We start from the raw sequence: 13,952 nt of genomic DNA, 5'->3' as shown, positions 1-13,952 counted from the left end.
GAGGCTCTAAGCCTTTTTTTTTTTTTTTTTTCCTTTTTGTCTTTTTATAGCTGCACCTGCAGCATATGGAAGTTCCTGGGCTAGGGGATGAGTCAGAGCTATAGCTGCAGGACGACACTACAGCTACAGCAACACCAGATCTAAGCTGGAATCTGTGACCTATGCCTCAGCTTGTGGCAATGCTGGATTCTTAACCCACTGAGCAAGGCCAGGGATGGAACCTCAGCATCCTCAAGGGGAATATGTTGGGTTCTTAAGCAGCTAAGCCACACTAGGGATTCCTCCATGCCTTTTCCATGCCACCACAGTACACTGCTTTTCTTGTGGATGACAATACTTTTCTTCCCACAAAGGTTTAAAAAGCATTAGAGTCTGAGAGTCAGCCTGGGCTTTCTAGACACTGCTATCCATGAGCCCTGATTAACTGCATTAGCTACATCATCTTAGTCTAGCTAACTAAAAAAGTAAATTAGTAGGTAAGTGTTAGGTTACAAAAAGAGCACAGATAGTACCATGTACTAACAAAAATTTTGAAAGTGATGTGAATGTCATTATTTGGAAAACCCAAATGCAGTGGAAGTCCCAAGCAAATGATCTTGACTTGTGGATGAAACCCCTGTCATGAGGGAGCCTCTGGACTTGCCTCCAAAGTGGAGTTAATTCTTCGGACCTCAGCACTTTAATAAGGGCCACAAAAGTCTCATCATGCTCCAAAGTTTCATTCAGAAGGCTGTTTTCCTCAAGGATAGCCCTCCTTCAAAGACTAGACTTTGCTTTCCTCCTAATTTTATTTTAAGGTTTTGACTGAAAACATTCAAATGCAGGCCTGGCTTCAAAGCATAGTTTGTAACCAAGAAGGATTTCCTGGTTTACATTGCTTAATTAATGATAATATTGATTTAAAAGAAGAAAGAGTTCCCAAATCCCAGCAGTTTCAACTAGTAGTAGATGCAACCCCTATGTAAACAGGGAAACCGACATGTCCCTTGAAAGAATTCATTCTCAAGCCCTTCCAGCCTCCAGTCTCCTCATTTCACAATCATTGTCATCTCTGCTTTGTTTTTTTTTACCCCCAGTTTTTTCATTCTTCATGCTCAGCCTCATGACCATGCTGTCTCCATAAGCCCACAGTATTTGCATATACACTTCTTGTCTTAATCAACAGTGAAGTTTCCACTTACTTGGTGGATTATCCAGGATAAATATATTTACTGAGGCTGGCTTGTTTTCGTCAAACAACACATAACAGCTCTTTTGAAGATCACAAATAAAATCTAAATCTCATGTCATTCGAAAGATAAATATGTTGCCAAACAAGAAAGGAAAAGAAAAGGAAGAAAATGAGAGAGAAGGAAAAAAGATAAGAAGGAAGGAAGATAGGAAGAAAGGAAAGAAAGAAAGGAAAGAGGAGAAGGGAGAAGGAAAATCATTGAAAGAAAAAAAAAAAAGAAAAGAAAAGAAAGCAGGAGGGAAGGGAAAGCAAAGGAAGAGATCCTATAAGTCCAGATGAAAGATGTGACCTACACATTTTTCCATGGGACTATCTACCTACTATTTCCATGGTTTTGGATGTACCATAGGGCATCATTCTTCTATGGATGCAACAACTAATAAACTGACCTAACAACACCTCAGTTGCAGCTAAGATTTACAGCTATAAGCACCATCTTTGAGCAGGGTGACCAGTTATCTTGGTTTGCCTGGGACTGAAGGGATTACCCAGATGTGGGACTTTCAGTTTTCAAATGGGAATAGTCCAGATAAACCCCGATAAACCTGGGACCGAGGAATTTTCCAGGATGCAAGACTTACCATGCGAATGCCAAGAAAGTCATGGGCAAATTGAGAAAGGTTGGTCACTGGTCTTACATCCTTTGTGTACAGTGTAGGAAAGTCTTCTGCTAATTTTAGCACATCTTCCACGTCCCAGAATCTGTGCTAAGGGTTGTGCACACTGTAGTGGGTATTTCTTTCTTGCTGGCCTAGCACCCCCAGGATTCTTTGGGTACTGCTACCCTATCTCATGAAGTTCTAATCAGGCTCTCACGTACAGTGCTCTTCCCTCCTGCCATCTCTCTGGAGGGGAGAAAAGTCCACCAGACTGACTTTCCTTTCTCATCTAACAGTATGATGGAAACCGTGATTAGCTGAGGCCTGAACATGTAAGGCAAGAAAGACAGCCCTTGGGAGAATAATCCTTTTTGCTTCTACAGAAGATGATCCTTGGACCTGATCACCAAGATGATCTCGTCCACCAGGGATGACAAAGTCCCTAGAAGGAGGTGGGGCGGCAGAGAGTGAGGGAGGATAAAGAGCATCATTCCAGCCCCTGAATCTTCCCACACGTGACGCTAACACCCTTCCTAAATTGCCCAAGAACGAGAGCTAATGCATTCTTCCCCCTTTCTAAAAATTTCTAGCTTTACGGATGTATAACTGACAAATAAACATGAAAGATATTTGAAGAGTATGTTGTTGCGATTTGACATCCATCTCTTTTTTTAAAGCTAGTTTGATTTGGATGCCTGCCTCATGCAATAATAGAGCTTCGACTAGTGGACATACAGAGATTCTATCCCAGACTCAGTCCCATGAAACAGGTATAGGCTGAACCACATGAAATCTCCAATAATAGACGTCTCTTGACTTCAAATCTGGCAATTTCATTTGGTTCAACTAAAGTGTTATTTCCATTTTATAGATGAGGAAAAAACTCAGTGATAAGTAGTATGCCTCGTGTGTTGTGCATTTATCGAGAGCAAACCCAGAGTCAAAGCCAGATCTGCCTGATTCTCAAGCACACAAATACATTTCCAGTTGTTGATGCTGCCTGAAAAAAGAAATCTCTTGAGAGCTACACTCTGCTATCTAACAAACGCCTTGAAAAGTCGCTAGTGACTCATACCCTATGTATGAAGTTATGTATAGTGCCAAACACCTGCTTGTCGCTTCTAAAAATCTGGTTTCACCGGATGTTTTTTAGAGAGAAATCAGATACATAAGGGTTTCAAGCAAGACGGAAACCCATCTACCCTGGTGTGTATTTACACTGTTTTAGGGACAAAGGGCCAGGCAGCCCAATATCAGATTTCCAGATTTACTCCAGCTTTGGTTTTCACTATCAATCAAGAGATGCAATTTGCATTGACTCTCTGAACAGAGATGGTTTAATTGCTTCCCCCTAATTCAAACCTAAGGCATTTCTAAGGCAGCTGTGTCAGTGAGACAAGCATTCTGGGTATTTTCTTTTATCATTGGCATCCCATGTATTTTCCCACTGATGCAACAGAAAGATCCTTGCCCAGAAAACATTTCTTTTCCACGGCGGTGTTCTACATGCTCTGAAAACCTCAGCGTAGGATTTGGAGATGTTCCGGTGTCATTTTTTAGCATTTATTATATGTGAAGCTATTACAGTTCAGGATTGCCTGTTAATTTTAACGAATGTTAGAGAGATGAGTCTTGTTACAGTGCAGATGCTATTCTATAGTAAATGTTTTTGGCATTATCTGCTGTGCATCTCTTTTCTATGAATTTCTCTCCCCCTGCATGGTGGCAGGCCAGAGTTATCAGCTAAGGCAGCCAGTAGTGCTGCAGCCTAATCAATAACTCCAATATGAGCATTTATTTATTTTTTCTCATCATGATAAGTTTGCAACTTGCCCAAGGTCACACAGCTGGTAAATGATGAAGCAGAGATTCATTCATTCAACAGATATCATTGAGCTCCTACTAGGTGCCAAGCAAAAGAATGCTGATAAAAGCCAAACCAAACCAAAGGCTAGTTATGACTTAGCTGATGAAGTTGCAAATGAAAACAATATCATTACAGCTCTGGAGAGAAAATCAAAAGGGAGACTATATATCAAAAGCAGGAAAGTTTTTTTTTTTTCTTTTCTTTTTATGGTTGCCCCTTTGGCATATGGAAGTTCCTAGGTCAGGGACAGAATCAGAGCTGTAGCCACAACTAGAGCAAGGCCAGATCCTAGCCGCATCTGCAACCTACATAGCAGCTTGTGACAACACGGGATCCTTAACCCACTGAGCCAGGCAAGGGATCAGACCTAGATCCTCACAGAGACAATGTCAGGTCCTTAACCGACTGAGCCACAACAGGAACTCCTCAAGCAGGGAGGATTTCTAATAAAGGCAGCAGGGTTATTTGCCAGAGGTTGGGGGATGTGGACACACTGTCCAGAACCAGAACAGTAGCCAAAATTAGAGGACAGAAAGGTTAACTAGATAATTCAAATATAGAGGCACTCCAGGTGAAAACTGGTGTTGCATTGCTAGAGAGCACAAAGAGAAGAGAAACCTTTGAAACCATTTTTTGAGCATCTATTCCGTGCCAGGCATTGTCACATGAGAAAAATCCACGTGGCGCGCTTCTGAGAAAAAATGCCTTCTCACATTTTGCATCTCTCTGGATATCATTTTCTTTATGTCTACTGCAAGGATAGTATTCTTTTTTTCCTTAGGATGGTCTTAGTCTGTGTCTAACACATTTTGGGCCCTCCATGAATGTTAGTTGTCTTGATAGACTCAGTTCATTGCTTCTCAATGTTGAATCTGCTCTTCTCTCTTCCTAACAGAGGGCTCATCTCTTTGGGGAGGCAACGGGACCCAGATAATGCTCATCTCCCCAGACTCCCTGTGGCCAGGGAGTCACGTGACCCACCCAGTAGGGACAATGATATGTAAACAGAGGTTGATGGGAAACTTCCCAAAGGGGAAAGAAAGCTGGTATCTCCTGTTCAGATTTTGTTCTTTGGATTTTGCCTTCATGCAAAAGGCAGTCATGACATTGATGCTGAGAAAACGTCTTGAGATCGTGATAAAAAAAATAAAGCCACATACCATGATGGAAGAGCAGAAAGAAACCTGGGTCTCTAATGACCTTGTGAAACCACGGTACCTATTGTGGGTTTGACTGCACATCTCCAAACTCAATTTTTTTTTAAGGTGAGAAACATAAGCCCCTATTTAGCTAGGCCACTGAAGTTGGGTTTCTGTTCCATGAAGTCACACATTCCCTATTGACACAGCTCTAATCTGCATTCCCATCCTGCTTTTAGTATGGAATACTTTCAGATTTGTGTATAATACTTCATTGTTGCAAAAGATTTGGCCTCTTTTTGAACAAACTTTCTGGAAGATTTCATATTTCTTTCTAGATGAGGCATGATTTGGCTGCAGTATAACAAAATTCTGCTTGAAAGGAAACACCAATTAAACATGCTTAAAAAAAAAAAAAACCACCCAAACATCCAATACACAATCACGATAGCCTGCAAAAACAGCTCCAATCTGGCTGAATGGCCGCAATGAGCTTTTTTTCACCAACCATGGCAACATCAGAGAAAACAGAGAAATCAGAGCTTAAAAGAAAAAAAAAAAAAAAAAGATCTAATGCAAACAAAGAATTAATGAGATTTCTTTTAAGGCTTGCACTCCTTAATCCTATAACCTTTTTGGGGGGGGAGGGCACACCTATGGCATAGGTAAATTCCCAGGCTAGGGGTCAAATCAGAGCTGCAGCTGCCAACCTACATCACAGCCACAGCAACTTGGGATCCAGGCCGCATCTGTGACTTAAGCCACAGCTCATGGCAATGCCAGATCCTTAACCCACTGAGCGAGGCCAGGGATCAAACCCGCATCCTCATGGACACTAGTCAGTTTCGTAACCTGCTAAGCCATGATGGGAACTCCTAATCCTACAAGTTACTATTAAACTATTTGGTTTAGTTTACTATTTAGTAGTAAAGTGTGGTAGATAAAAAGGAAAGAATGTCAAGGCAGAGAATCTAGTCACTTACCAGCTGGACGATTTCGGGCAAGGCTTTTTCGTCTGTTTAGGCTTTAGTTTTCCAGACTGCAAGGTCATGATAATGAGGATAACATCAATAATCATACCTCCTTGAAGAGTTGATATACAAAGTACGGGGAAAGGGAATCTGTAAGTACTAAAATATTTCACAAGCTTTCAAAAAAACAGGTCAAGTGGGAAATAGTGCCAAGTTTGTCCAGTTGCCTCCTGGCACGGATGCTTGGTCTTGAGGTGTGACATTGAGATGTTGAAGGATATATGTGCTGTAAATTCTCTGTTGAAGGAGAGCCATGAAGATCTGTCATGGTTATAACGAAGTGTTTCTTGCAAACATAGGCATCAATCATTAATGGCAGAAGGAAAGAAACCAAAAGAAGGAAGAAAACGATCATTTCTCTGAGCACGTATTATGGCACTTTGGTGTTTTACGTATGGGATCAACTGTAATTAATTGGAGGTGTGAAGCTGCATCCACAAATCTTCTGAGGACAGGGCTCCCACATTTACATAAGTGAAGTAACCCTGGATGAAAAGTTGGTGGGATGGCATGGCTCAGTAACAAGATTCAGGAATGCTGACTTAGGTCCGGAATTCTCGGTCTGGACCAGGCTTAGGAGAAAGGTCTGGGACCGGAAGTTGGGTTATTAGTCACTCACCGAAGGATGAGAGTGTCCTTAACTTTGGATTAACCCTGTTTATCTGGAGGGAAAGAGGGGAAAAGAAGGTGTAGCCATTAAGACCCACACCAGCTCTCCATACTCACACCTCTTGGGTAACGGGGGCAAACATTTTGTCATGTGGCCAGCAAAGCACTAAACACTTTAAATTATTAACTCATTCATCTCAACTCGGTGAGGTAGGTACTATAACAATCCCCATTTTCCACATGAGAAACCTGAGGAATAGGGCACGTAAGTGACTTGCTCAAAGTCACCCAGTTAGACTGGACTTGAGGCACCCTGGCTCTAGGGCCCTGCATTTCTCAATGATGTTATTTTTACCTCTTAAGGGGAGAAATAAAGCAGAACATATGTCTGACAGCTGGGCTTTGAATTTTGAGGACTTCAGATCCATGAGAAACTCCAAAGAGTTCATGTGTTTTCTGGGTGAAATAAGGGCTGAAATATTGCCCAGAGATCCTTTTAGCTTTTTAGTGAATTGAAATGTAACTCTCTTCTCCTTATTCTTATCCTTATGTTTCTCCTTATTCTAATGTGAGATTTAGGGATTTGGGAAGACATCTGGAATTTATTTATGACATTCAGGTTTTGAAATTCAATAGTAACTTCTTATAATGAAAGAGACAAAGAAGTCAGAGTGGGCCAGATTAGCGAATCTGACACAAAGGGCATAGATTTGCGAACTAGGCTTTAATGTCTGCCAAGATATTGCTCCAAATACCCTGGATCATTCCTCTGTAAAAGAAAGAACACATTTTTGAAATTATTTTGACCCTCTGTATATAGGTCAATGGAATGGGCTGTATTTCAGGATTTTCCTTCTTCTCCAGATAGCCGACATGCACAAGTGATTAGCTTGCCTGTGCTGAGATTAAATACAGCACCCAGACAATTAGAAACATATCATGTTGATGGTCCCAGTTTTTCATTCAGATCTGGAGGCAGCTTCAGAGACAGGCAACCTAGACTGGTTTTGTCACTTGAGTAATTTTTGGATCATCTCCCCAAATCAGTTTCTAAACCTGGAGGATATCTCTCAAGCAGAAGGTGTAAGGTGGAAAATTGGATTGTGATGATCATTGTACAACTACAAATGTAATAAATTCATTGCGTAATAAAATAAAAGAAGGTGTAAGGTGGAAAGCAGTGATAAAAATTGGGGATATTGCAGATGGTTCATTATGGCTGGTTAGGTGTTAAAACATAAGAGGTAAGATTGTAAGAAGTCTGGTGTCCCAAGTCAGGTGTTTGGATTCTTTCCTGAAAATGACAGGGAACCACCAAAGTGTTGTTTTCATTGTAATCTTGCAAAGCACTGAACAGAATGATTTTTCCCTGAGTATGAAGGTAGAAAAAATAGATAAAGAACAAGGGAAACACTCAGTGGAACTAAACTTTGAGAGTTTTGTTAACCTCTTGAGAATATTGTCCCTTCATATGGAAGGATGCTTTGATAAAATGTAATCAGATTGTAACCACTCTTTTATAATCTTCTTTCCTACTACAATTATATAAATACCTATGTAAGTCAACATAGATTTGTTCACATTGACACTTTAATGGCATGTATTATTTCATGGCTGTATAGATGTACCATAATTTCTTTGATATGGTTCTATTTTTGGGCGTTTCCACATGTTGGAGTCACATGTAATGAACTGTAATGAACATCTTCATAACTAAATTTTAGTACATGTCTGTGATTATTTCCTTAGTATAAATTTTAAGGAGTTCTCATCGTGGCTCAGTGGAAACAAATCTGACACTGTATTCATGAGGATGTGGGTTTGGTCCCTGGCCTTGCTCAGTGGGTTAGGGCTCTGGTGTTGCTGTGAGCTGTGGTGTAGGTCACAGATGTGGCTCAGATCCTGCATTGCTGTGGCTGTGGCTGTGGCTGGCACCTAGTCTGGGAAATTCCATACGCCTTGGGTGTCACCCTAAAAAGATAAAAAAAAAAAATTAAGACATGGAGGGATATGCTTATTTTAAACAGTTTCACATATATTGCCAAGGGACGCGGAAGTAAAGTTGTATAAATTAACCAGCAGAGTCTGAGGCTACTCATTTCATTCTAGAACCTTAGGTAGGAGATGACAGTTAACTTCTGATAGATTAGAACATTGTTCCAAGAAAGCAATAAAGATGTTAACATTGGCTTTTTTTTGGTCTTTTTTTTTAGGGCTGCACCTGTGGCATGTGGAGGTTCCCAGGCTAGGGGTCTAATCGGAGCTACAGGTGCCAGCCTACACCACAGCAATGCCAGATCCAAGCCTCGTCTCTGACCTACAGCACAGCTCAAGGCAACGCCGGATCCTTAACCTACAGAGTGAGGCCAGACATCACACCTGCAACCTCATGGTTCCTAGTCGGATTCGTTTCCACTGCGCCACAATGGGAACTCCCGAAATAAAGATTTTAAACTGGGGTAATTACCAGGAATGAGGACATTGAACATGGGAAACTGTGAACTTGAAAGAGGCACCAGTAGTGTCTTCAGATGCTTGAAAGAGCACCACATGGAAGGAAGCTCGACCCTGTTCTGGGTAGTTCTTAAGGACTAAACTAGGATCAACTAGTAGAAATTCTGGAAAGAGAGTCTGCTTTAATTGAAAGAAGATTTTTCTACCAATTAAATGCTAAAATATTCAAGCAGCTGATGTAGTATGTTGGTAAGATGTCTCAGGGATAATTCCATTCGAGATCTATGTCCTTTAAAGGAAAAAAATTCTACAATGGAACATTTAATTTTTTTCAATGTTCATGATGTCCTCTGGGCTAGTTACTGTTCATAGGTTTTAGAAATAAATGGAGTCGATGTGAATTGACCAGAGCTCTGCCAGGCTGAGTTTAAATGCAAATGTTAAGTGTGTGAATAACTTTTAGATACAGTTTAAAAGTGTGAATAACTTTTAGATGCTCTTTATTTGTGGATTCTGTATTTGCAAATTCGCCCGCTTGCTGAAATTTATTGGCAACCTCAAAATCAATAGTGATTTCCTGTTCATTTGTAGATATGCACAGAACTGCCAAAAAAATGTGAGTCACCTGACATGCATGTTCCTGGCAAGGTCAACCAAGGCTATGCTTTGCTTTCTTCTTTCAGCTCCCATATGATAAATAAGTATCCTTTCAGCTCCCTTATGATAAATAAGGGTCTGTGTGTTGCCATGTCACAGCCAAGAAGTGCTGTCTAGTATATCTAAGTAAAGAAGGCTGTGGTGCCTTATGGAGAAACTATGTGGGTTAGATAAGCATCATTCCATCGGGCATGAGTTTTAGTTCTGTTGCCATGCATTCAATGCTAATGAATCAACAGTATGTGCTAAATAAAGTATCTTTAAATAGAAACATGTGTAACACAAGGGTATGTGTAGGTCATCTGCAGAAAATGCTGGGACCAGAGGAACCCAACTCTGTATTTCCCCTAGGAGCAATGAATTTGCTGTGTCAGTCTTTGGAATGACTTTAAATAGAACATTGCTACTATAAACAGCAAGAACTGAAGACTGATGGATTCCTTTTGCTTATAGAACCCAACTCTCAAATGTCTGGTCACTCACTCCAAACCCAAAGCAAGTCAGCTATCCTCTGATTATTCAGAGGATAGCTTTTTGGCCAAGTGGAGTACCTGCGGCCGTTTCAGTGTACCAGACCATCCTATTACACCTACCAGACCTTGGTGGAGGCCAAACCCAAGCAAATCAGGGGTCAAGGAGAGCCCAAGTCTAGTGACATTGGCCTTTTCTGTGATGCGTCATTTAAATGTCATATATCCTCTAATCATCAGCACCTATGTTTTCCTTGTATTTATTCCCCTTAACACAGGGCATAGTTCCTAGTGACATGAAAACATTTACTGATAGGGAGCAGCAATGAAGTTTAATTGAGCCTTAAAAATAATTGTTATGGGGGGAGTTCCCGTCATGGCGCAGTGGTTAACGAATCTGACTAGGAACCATGAAGTTGCAGGTTCGGTCCCTGCCCTTGCTCAGTGGGTTAACGATCTGGCGTTGCCGTGAGCTGTGGTGTAGGTTGCAGACATGGCTCAGATCCTGCATTGCTGTGGCTCTGGCGTAGGCTGGTGGCAACGGCTCCGATTAGACCCCTAGCCTGGGAACCTCCATATGTAGCAGGAGCGGCCCAAGAAATAGCAAAAAGACAAAAAAAAAATTGTTATGAAAAGGACAAAAACTCTAATTTGAAAAGATACCTGCACTCCAATGTTCATGGCAGCACTGTTTGTAATATCCAAGACATGGAAGCAACTTAAGTGTCCATCAACAAATGAATGGCTAAAGAATGGCTCTCTCTCTCTCCATAAAAAAGAATGAAATAATGCAATTTTGCAGCAGCATGGATGGACCTAGAGATTATTATCGTAAGTGAAGTTAGATAAAGATAAATATCATATGATATCACTTACTTGTGGAATCTAAAAAATGATACAAATTTACTTATTTATAAAAAAAAAAAAACAGACTCATAGACACAGGAAAAAAAGCAAACAAAACTTATGACTACCAAAGGGGGAAGGACGGAGAGGGATAAATTAGGAGCTTGGGATGAACAGATACACACTACTATATGTAGAACAAATAACCAACAAGGACCTACCTATAGGACAGGGGACTATATATTCAGTATCTTGGAATAACCCATGATGGAAAAGAATCTGAAATTATATGTCTATATCTGAATCACTTTTCTATACACAAGAAACTAACATAACATTGCAAATCAATTATACCTTAATAAAAAAAAAAACCTTTTGTCATGTATTGAACATTAAGAAGACAAAACTGGATGAAGGCCTTTGGTGAAAACTCATGCCAATCTACCACCCACCAGACCTCCTTGCAGACCAGTAACTAAAATGTTATTGTCTGGCACTGCAGGGGGCTTCCACCTCCTAGCTCCAACTTCCTGATTGCCAAGCCCTGTGTACACTCTCAGTGAATGCTCTCTGCATGGCCCTTATTATCTACATTGCTTTCATGAGGAAGCAAGCTTTAGAGAAGATGCGAAACATTTCTAAACAGACACAACCAGTGAGCGCAGAACTGGAGTTTGAGCATAACCATTTGCAAGCAACCAATCCATGCTTGCAAACTGGCAGCCAAATTTGACCCACTGCTCTGTTTGGAGTTTGCAAATGATCAGAATTAGTTGCTATTAGTTAAACATTGGGGGATAAATTGTGTGGGGCTCAGAAGCTGGTACCCTCTTTGGGCGGGGCCTGTAAGCTCTGGTTTTCAAGTTTTCACGCAGCCCACTGCATTCATTTGCATCTCTTACACGGCCCTGGAGGCATTAATTTATGATCCTGCAGACCTTTGTGTCCCCCTTACTTTGTGTATCATACTGTCATCTCCACTAGTTTATCTGATCGTATTTTTATGACGGTTTTGAAGCTGAATGAATTTGCTCAAGATCAGAGACCTAAGTGAGCTGAGATGCAATGCTCTTTCTCCAGCCTCTACTCCCAAAGTCTTCTTGAATTTTTACCACTTGTAATAGGTATACACCCCCTACCCCACAAAAAGCAAGGCCAAGCGAGGATGTTCCTTATGGAATGATCTCTGGAGATGGCTCTGATAAAAGCAAGAATCCAGAGATGCAGACATGAGCAGAGTGGGGTGAGGCAACAATGTCTCTATGGAAAATTATCAAGTATGATGTTCAACAGAGCCCTTCACGTTCTGACTTTCCTACTTTGGGAGCAGAGTTTAACTTTGTGTCCTAGGGCACTGGGAACAATTCTTTAAAGAGGCAAGCACATTTCCACATTCCCCGCCCCCCCCACCCAGCAAGCAGCTTTCTTCTCATCACCATCTCCCTGCTTCTTAAAGTCAACATGCTTGTAGTGGGGTCCCCCTTCTTTAGTGGGTGTTCTCTGCTGGAAGAGTTCCCAGAATTCACTCAAGATGACATTTTCACATCAAAGGCTACGGGAATTAGACCATTCTGCAGGAGCCCATTAAGCAGAGCGCCAAACAGCCCAAAGATGCCTGCTTTAGCCAAAGAGAACACAGCAGAGCCAAAATGACACACAGAGCCTCCTAAGAGCCATGGCTGTGAATGTCATGGAGTTTTTCTGTGCAAAGCCCCCCCCCCCCCCCGCCACCCCCCAATCTGGCCTCCCCACTTCCAGTCCCTCTCTCAAACCATGACCAGTTTAATTCTTATAAAACTCCGCTTCCCACATGTCTCCCTCACTCAAAGGCCTTTCATGAGTTCCCAGTCCCTTGAAAATAAAGTCATAGTTACCTCTCTAGCATTCTGAGTCCTCCACAGTTTGGACCTTTATCCAACCCTTACCTAACTTTCATGTCCCTACTTTTCTTTTAGAACATTCTTCTCTGATCAGACAGGGCTGCTTGGCCTTCACCAAGGACTCCATATGCAAATCTCTTTTTTTTTTTTTCTGTTCTTCACTGGATATGTGGGTCCATATCCTCTCAAGATGCTGTCCAACCTTCCCTGTTTTGAAGTTTGAGACTTATGACTTTCATTTCCCCTAGTTGGAAAGTGGGTTATGATGAGGATTAAGTGTACATAACAAGCCAACCACAAAACAGCTGTGGCGAAAGAGATGGTGGTGCTTCTTCAGGATATTGGGATGTCCCAGACTGAAATTTTAGATTCATGTGAAACATCAGCTTCCAATTTCCAAGGGCTGAAATGGATACGGGGCCTATAGGTTCATTGTATAATATATTTCCTTGTATTTGTTTTCTGCTTCCTTCTAAGTTTCATTCATTCATTGACTCGAGATACATTTTGGATGCGTCATGATTGCAATCTCATTCTTCAACTCACATCTTTCCCTTCCACTTACCACATTTCCTACTTCTTTTTCTTTCTTGGTAAATGGGACTAGTTCCATAATTGAGAGGAGAGAATGAGATGTCCATCTGACATGTGCTAGGAGTAGGGCACGTGTCGGATTCACAGTGGACGCTCAGCAAATGCCCTTCCTTGCCTTCTGACGAATTTTATAGTCAATCTAGGGCATCGCAGACAGAAATCTTGTCCAAATTACCACCCATTCCTGGACTGATTTGGTCTGAGATACAAGCTCTATTTGAGGTGTTTGTATTTCATGAATATGTTGCACGGCTACCCTTGAATTTTTGTTAGACTCGCTTTTGAAGAAAACTGAAAATCAGAGCCCCCCCAAAATGCTCAGCTGATCCTTCCTTTTAAGGACATGTTGGCGATTTGTCCAAATTAAACAGTCTCTGTTATGGTCTTACCCAACTTGATTCTCAAAGAATCTAAAACTTGTCCTGGAATGACCTTGTTGGCCTGTTTCTTTTAAGATACAATATTAAGATTTTTTTTTTTAAAGGCAACACAAAATGCCATTGGCTCTTTTACGTGGATGTTACGCCAATTTTGAGAACTTTTGATTGGAAGGGAAGGCAAAATTGTTCTCACTC

The 13,952-nt window shown here is 41.2% G+C and overlaps 1 protein-coding gene across 2 annotated transcripts in view; it reads right to left on the bottom strand.

Moving 5' to 3' along the window:
* The window catches only part of C1QTNF7 (C1q and TNF related 7), a 98,320-nt gene that overhangs the window by 67,231 nt on the left and 17,137 nt on the right, over positions 1-13,952 (bottom strand). The window contains exon 2 of one of the 2 annotated variants that reach the window (XM_047799133.1): positions 5,820-5,875. The exons of the other annotated variant lie outside the window; for it this stretch is intronic. The gene's annotated coding sequence lies outside the window, so the exon portion shown is untranslated. The remainder of the gene's footprint in view (positions 1-5,819; positions 5,876-13,952) is intronic. 2 annotated transcript variants of the gene reach the window in all.

The sequence above is a fragment of the Phacochoerus africanus genome, chromosome 10 (genome assembly GCF_016906955.1).
Source record: "Phacochoerus africanus isolate WHEZ1 chromosome 10, ROS_Pafr_v1, whole genome shotgun sequence".
Classification (NCBI taxonomy): Eukaryota; Metazoa; Chordata; class Mammalia; order Artiodactyla; family Suidae; genus Phacochoerus; species Phacochoerus africanus.
This window is presented reverse-complemented; position numbering and strand designations above follow the sequence as displayed.